The following is a 6,378-nucleotide window of genomic DNA, read 5'->3' on the forward strand; positions in this document are numbered from 1 at the left end:
GTACGATGCGACAGAAAATTGCGTAGGAAAATCGGCAGTGGACCCCGAAGACCCCAACCATGAAGCGTAGAGAGGATGTAATGGCGCCATGTCGTATCGAGCGCCTTCCGCATGTCGAAAAAGACAGCGACGAGGTGCTGACGGCGGGCAAAGGCCGTACAGATGGCTGACTCCAGGCTCACCAGATTGTCGGCGGCAGAGCGGCCTTTATGGAACCCACCCTGAGAAGGAGCCAGAAGGCCCCGAGACTCCAGTACCCAGCTCAACCTCCGGCTCACCATGCGTTCGAGCAACTTGCAAAGAACGTTGGTGAGGCTAATGGGGCGATAGCTGTCCACCTCCAATGGGTTCTTACCAGGTTTCAAGACGGGGATAACAATCAATGCTTTCCCGCCATTGCGACAGAAACCCACCATCGACCCAGATACGGTTGTAAAGGTCTAGGAGGCGTCGCTGGCAGTCCACTGAGAGGTGTTTCAGCATCTGACAGTGGATGCGATCTGGCCCGGGAGCTGTATCAGGGGAAGCGGCTAGGGCACTGTGGAATTCCCACTCAGTGAATGGGACATTGTAGGATTCAGGATGGCGCGTGTGAGACGAAAGTCGTCGATGTTCCAACCGCTCTTTAAGGGAGCAGAAAGCCAGTGGGTAATTCACAGATGTGGAACTGAGAGCAAAATGGTCCGCCAAGCGGTTTGCAATTATGTCGGAGTCAGTACAAATTGCCCTATTCAGTGACAGCGCAGGGACGCTGACAGGGGTCCGATAGCCATAGAGGCGCCTAATCTTGGCCCAGACCTGCGATGGAGAGACATGGAGGCCAATGGTGGACACATACCGCTCCCAGCACTCCTGCTTGCGTTGGCGGATAAGGCGGCGGGCCCGCTCACGCAACCGTTTGAAGGCGATGAGGTGTTCTGTGAAGGGATGTCGCTTGTGACGCTGGAGTGCCCACCGGCGATGTTTAATCGTCTCAGCGATCGCAGGCGACCACCAAGGCACAGCCCTCCGCCGAGGGGACCCAGAAGAACGGGGAATGCCAGATTCTGCGGCAGTAGCGATGCTGGTGGTGACTGAGTGAACCACCGCATCAACGGCTTCATTAGAAAGAGGCGCAATAGCGGCCATTGGGGAGAACAAGTCCCAGTCAGCCTTACTCATAACCCATCTGCAAGGGCGCCCAGAAGAGTGACGCCGTGGCAGTGACAGAAAGATCGGAAAGTGGTCACTACCTCACTGGTCGTCATGCGCACACCATTGGACAGAGGGTAAGAAGCCAGGGCTGCAGATCGAAAGCTCGATGGCGCAGTACGTGCCATGCGCCACACTGAAATGGCTGAAGGCACCATCATTTAAAATGGAAAGGTCGAGCTGTGTCAATACATTCTCAACGGTGGTGCCTCGACCTGCTGCCACTAACCCACCCCACAGAGGGTTATGCGCGTTGAAGTCGCCCAGTAACAGGAAAGGCGGCGGCAATTGGGCTATCAGCACAGGCAGGACATGCTGCGGGACAGCACCATGTGATGGAAGATAAAGTCTGCAGACGGTAACAGCCTGTGGCGTCCACACCTGACAGCGACAGCCTCTAAAGGTGTTCGCAGAGGGACAGACTCGCTGTGAAGGGAGTGAAGGATATAGATGCAGATGACACTAGATGTCCCTTCATAAGCTGCCCGGTACCTATAATAACCCCGATAGCCATGGAGAGCGGGGGTTCGCATTACCGCAAACCAAGTTTCTTGTAGAGCAATACAGACGAAAGGGTGAAGGCTGAGAAGTTGTCGGAGCTCAGCTAGATGACGGAAAAAACTGCTGCAGTGCCACTGAAGGTTGGTATTGTCCATGGCTGGGAAAGGCGTGAAGGGACTGGGGAGGCAGCATACGCCACTGGGTCACTTGCTGCCACCGATTCAGTCCCCGCGCAAATGACATCCATTGCGTCTGAGGGTACAGCGAGATTCAGGTCTTCAGCAGACGCCAGAATCTCCACCTCATCCTCAGAGGCTGAGCTTGTAGGAAATGGTGTGACGGGTGCCACCGCAATGTCAGGATTCTTGGGAACCTTTTCTTCTTATGTTTCTCTCGCTCTGCCTTCGGTGGTTCAGGCTGGGAGGGCTTCCCTGTGTCAGTCTCAGGGACGGCGACGACCGTGAGTCCCTACAACCAGCGACCGGTGGTTGTTTCAGCCACTTGCAGGTATTCGCTTTTCCGCTGGTCTGAACTTGTGAAGGGAGGTCCCCAAGGGGACCCTTCCTGGCGAGAGGAGCTGAAGAAGTCAGACGCTTCTCTGGCTAGGAAGGGGGAACAGATGTCCCCAGTGGCTGGGGGGTGTTGTTCCTGAAGTAGATGGAGCAGGAGCAACAGGGAGTGAAGTTCCCCCCACAATCAAGTGGGCCGGTGGATTCTGACATATCATAGAGTCAACCGTACGTGACAACATGGGAGATGGGAGAACCATTGTTGCAGCAGCAGTGTAGGTCGACATCATTGGCACAGGATGGAGCCTCTCATATTTCCGCTTAGCCTCGGTGTAGGTCAGGCAGTCCAGGGTCTTATATTTCATTATCTCCCGTTCTTTCTGGAAGACCTGGCAGTCTGGCGAGCAGGGGGAATGGTGTTCTTCGCAGTTAACACAGATAGGAGGCGGCGCACATAGAGTATTGGGATGAGAAGGACGTCCACAATCTCGACACGTGATGCCAGAAATACAGCGGGATGACTTGTGCCCGAACTTCCAGCATTTAAAACACCTCATCGGAGAAGGGATATATGGCTTCACACCACAACGGTAAACCATCACCTTAACCTTTTTGGGTAAGACATCACCCTCGAAGGCACCGGTGGCTACCTGATTATCCCTCGTACCCCGATGGACGCGCCAGACGAAGTGAACATCTCGTCGTTCTAGGTTGGCGCTTAGTTCATTGTCGGACTGCAGAACAAGATCCCTGTGGAAGATAATACCCTGGACCATGTTTAGACTCTTATGGGGCGTGATGCTAACTGAAACATCCCCCAACTTGTCACAAGCAAGCAACCTCCGTGACTGGGCAGAGGATGCTGTTTTGATGAGAACTGAACCAGAGCGCATTTTGGATAAGCCCTCCACCTCCCCGAACTTGTCCTCTATATGCTCCACAAGAAACTGAGGTTTCGTCAACACAAATGATTCACCATCAACTCGCGTACAGACCAGGTACCGCGGTGAATAATCTCCACTGCCTTCTATAGCCATACATTCCTCCCATGGAGTGGCCAGGGAGGGAAATGATCTTGTATCGTATTTCTTGCCATTGAGGTTAGACCTCGATCGCTTAGAGACTGCTGGTGGAGGCCCACCAGCGAGAGATGATGTACCATGCTTCATTGCGGGTCATCCGCCCTGATGCCACCCACTCCGACCAGGGGCTCTTCCCACGGGCGCCACCCAGCCACAGCAAAGACCACCTGCCAGGATGCCCTTTGCCAGGAGTCTTGATGCCCCAGAGGGATAGGCATCTACTCCTCGTCATAGGTGGGAAGGTAGCAGCTCAGGTACCAGCAGTGCGATCCCTGTGTAGTCAGGGGGCTACCACCAAGAAGGTACATGACGACCCCACCACAACGGACTGGCTACTGTGCTGGATGTCGGGTGTCGAATATCCATGTATATCACGAGGGCGACAGCAGAAGCGTCCACGTCGTGGCTCTGGGAGGGCTACTTCTAGTCCTGCTGATTCTGCTACCACCAAGCCATTACAAGAAAGAACAAAATGCGTGACGATTCTCATAATCGGTCCTTCTTAAGACAACGTTTGACTATCATCTCCATAAATGCGGAGGGATACAGGATATACTGGCTGATTTGTGCAGATCGAACGAATGTCACGTCCTATGCCTACAGGAAACGCACCGAGGCCCAAACAGCAATAGACCTAAAATTGGGGGCATGAAACTGGCAATCGAACGGCCTGACGATCAATACGGAAGTGCAATTTTCATACGAGAGGGACTAGCCTACGACGGGTTTCAACTTTCAGACAAAAACAACATTGAACTTCTCAGAGTTGAGACTAATCATATGACAATAACATCAATACACAAGCCTCCAAATACGCCATTCGAATATGACCTGCCGCGCAATAATCCCCTTCCCACGGGCAGTATTGTAATGGGTGATTTCAACAGTCACCATACACGCTGGGGATACAATGAATCTAATGAAGACGGACTCAAGGTGGAGACATGGGCAGATGCTGAATCACTCTGTCTCATACAGGACGCCAAACTCCCCCCATCTTTTAACAGCGGCAGGTGGCAAAGGGGATACAACCCTGACCTCGTCTTCGTCAGCCAGAACTTGGTAACTGAGAGCGTGAAAGATGTCCTGGGTCCTATTCCACACTCCAAACATAGACCCATCAAACTCACAGTTACTTCAGCAGTGGTGCCAGTGCGGATTCCATTTCGACGAAGATTTAATTTCAAGAGGGCAAACTGGGAAGGTTTCGCAATTGGGATCGACGAAAAGCTGCGAACTCTAGAACCAACACCCAGCAACTACGATAAGTTCATAGAAATCGTCCAGAACGTATCAAGAAAGTCTATCCCTAGGGGCTGCAGAACGGAGTTTGTACCGGGCCTAACGAAAGACAGCCGGCAACTATACGATGCATATAAGGGAAAGTATGAGGAGAACCCATTCTCTGAAGAAACTCGAACTTGCAAATGCACTTACCGACCAGCTAATCGAGAAGCGCCGAAAAGAATGGCAACATCTAATTGAAAGTGTAGACATGAAACATTCTAGCCGGATTGCCTGGAAGACAATTAAGAAACTAAATAATGACCCTAAGCAGCAAACGGAAGCACCAAGAGTAACAGCCAACCAAGTAGCGCACCAACTCGTTCTTAATGGGAAAACGAAGACTCCAGCAAAAACCGTCCCAATAAGAAGTGGCGAAAGTGACACGAACTACTACAGCCGTCCATTTACCATCGAAGAGCTAGAGTCCGCATTTAAATCTCTGAAACCTGGCAAAGCAGCAGGGCTAGACGACCTTAGGAATGAACAGATCCTTAAATTTGGCGAGTACACGAAAAACTGGCTGCTCTTACTTTTCAATACCTGTATCCGGCTAAACAACATCCCGAAAACCTGGAGAAAGGGCAAGGTCATAGCCATTCCAAAACCCGGCAAACCACTGGACGAGCCAAAATATTTCAGACCGGTAACATTGCTTTGCTGCTTGTACAGGGTGTTCGAGCGCATGCTGCTGAATCGACTTGTGCCTAATATTTATCACCAGATAATTTCGGAACAGGCGGGGTTTCGCCCTGGGAAAACTTGCACTGGACAGGTCTTGAATCTTACCCAGTTCATAGAGCATGGGTACGAGAACCGCCTAATTACTGGAGCCGTACTTGTCGACCTCTCATCCGCACTCGTCACTGTTAATCACAAACTGCTGCTCACTAAAATATACGCTATGACTAATGATTTCGGGCTGATACAAATTATATCAACTCTTCTCAGCAAGAGACGGTTCATCGTAAACCTAGGAGGGAAGCGAAGCCGATGGCGTATCCAGAAAAATGGACTACCCCAAGGCAGTGTCCTCGCACCCACTCTTTTCAACATATATGTGAATGATCAACCAGTTGCACCAGGGACTAGGAGCTTTGCTTACGCGCACGATCTTGCAATAGCCGTGCAGGGTCGGAACTTTAACGACATAGAAATTAGCTTTACGAATAACCTCAACGGTCTAACGCCATACTACGAAGCCAACTGCCTACGCCCGAACGCAGCAAAAACATTATCCTGCCTATTCCATCTTCGAAACCGAGATGCCAAACTTACCCTAAACATCACGTGGAACAACCAACGGATCGCGTTCAGCAGCACTCCTTGTTATTTAGGCGTCACCCTTGATCGCACACTTACTTACAGACATCATGTAGACAAGGTCAGGGGCAAATTATCAACAAGAAACAATCTCCTGAGTAAGCTCACCTCCACAAAATGGGGTGCCGACCCACATACTTTACGTACGTCGGCACTTGCATTCTGCTACTCGGTTGCTGAATACGCTGCCCCAGTTTGGGAAAGATCAGCTCATGCTAAACGAGTGGGTCCCCTGCTGAACGATGCCTGTCGCGTAATCACAGGATGCCTAAGACCCATCCCGGTTAGCCAACTTTATTTGCTTAGTGGCATAGCTCCACCCAACATCAGACGAGCTATAGCAAGCGAAGCAGAGCGCCTCAAGCAGCTGCGCGACCAGCGACATCCTCTCTTCGGACAAAACCCTCCACACACACGTCTAAAATCAAGACGGAGTTTCCTCACCTCAGTTCAACCGCTCGAAACCTCAAAACAAAAGGCCAGATTGA

The sequence above is a fragment of the Schistocerca piceifrons genome, chromosome 3 (assembly GCF_021461385.2).
Source record: "Schistocerca piceifrons isolate TAMUIC-IGC-003096 chromosome 3, iqSchPice1.1, whole genome shotgun sequence".
Taxonomy (NCBI): Eukaryota; Metazoa; Arthropoda; class Insecta; order Orthoptera; family Acrididae; genus Schistocerca; species Schistocerca piceifrons.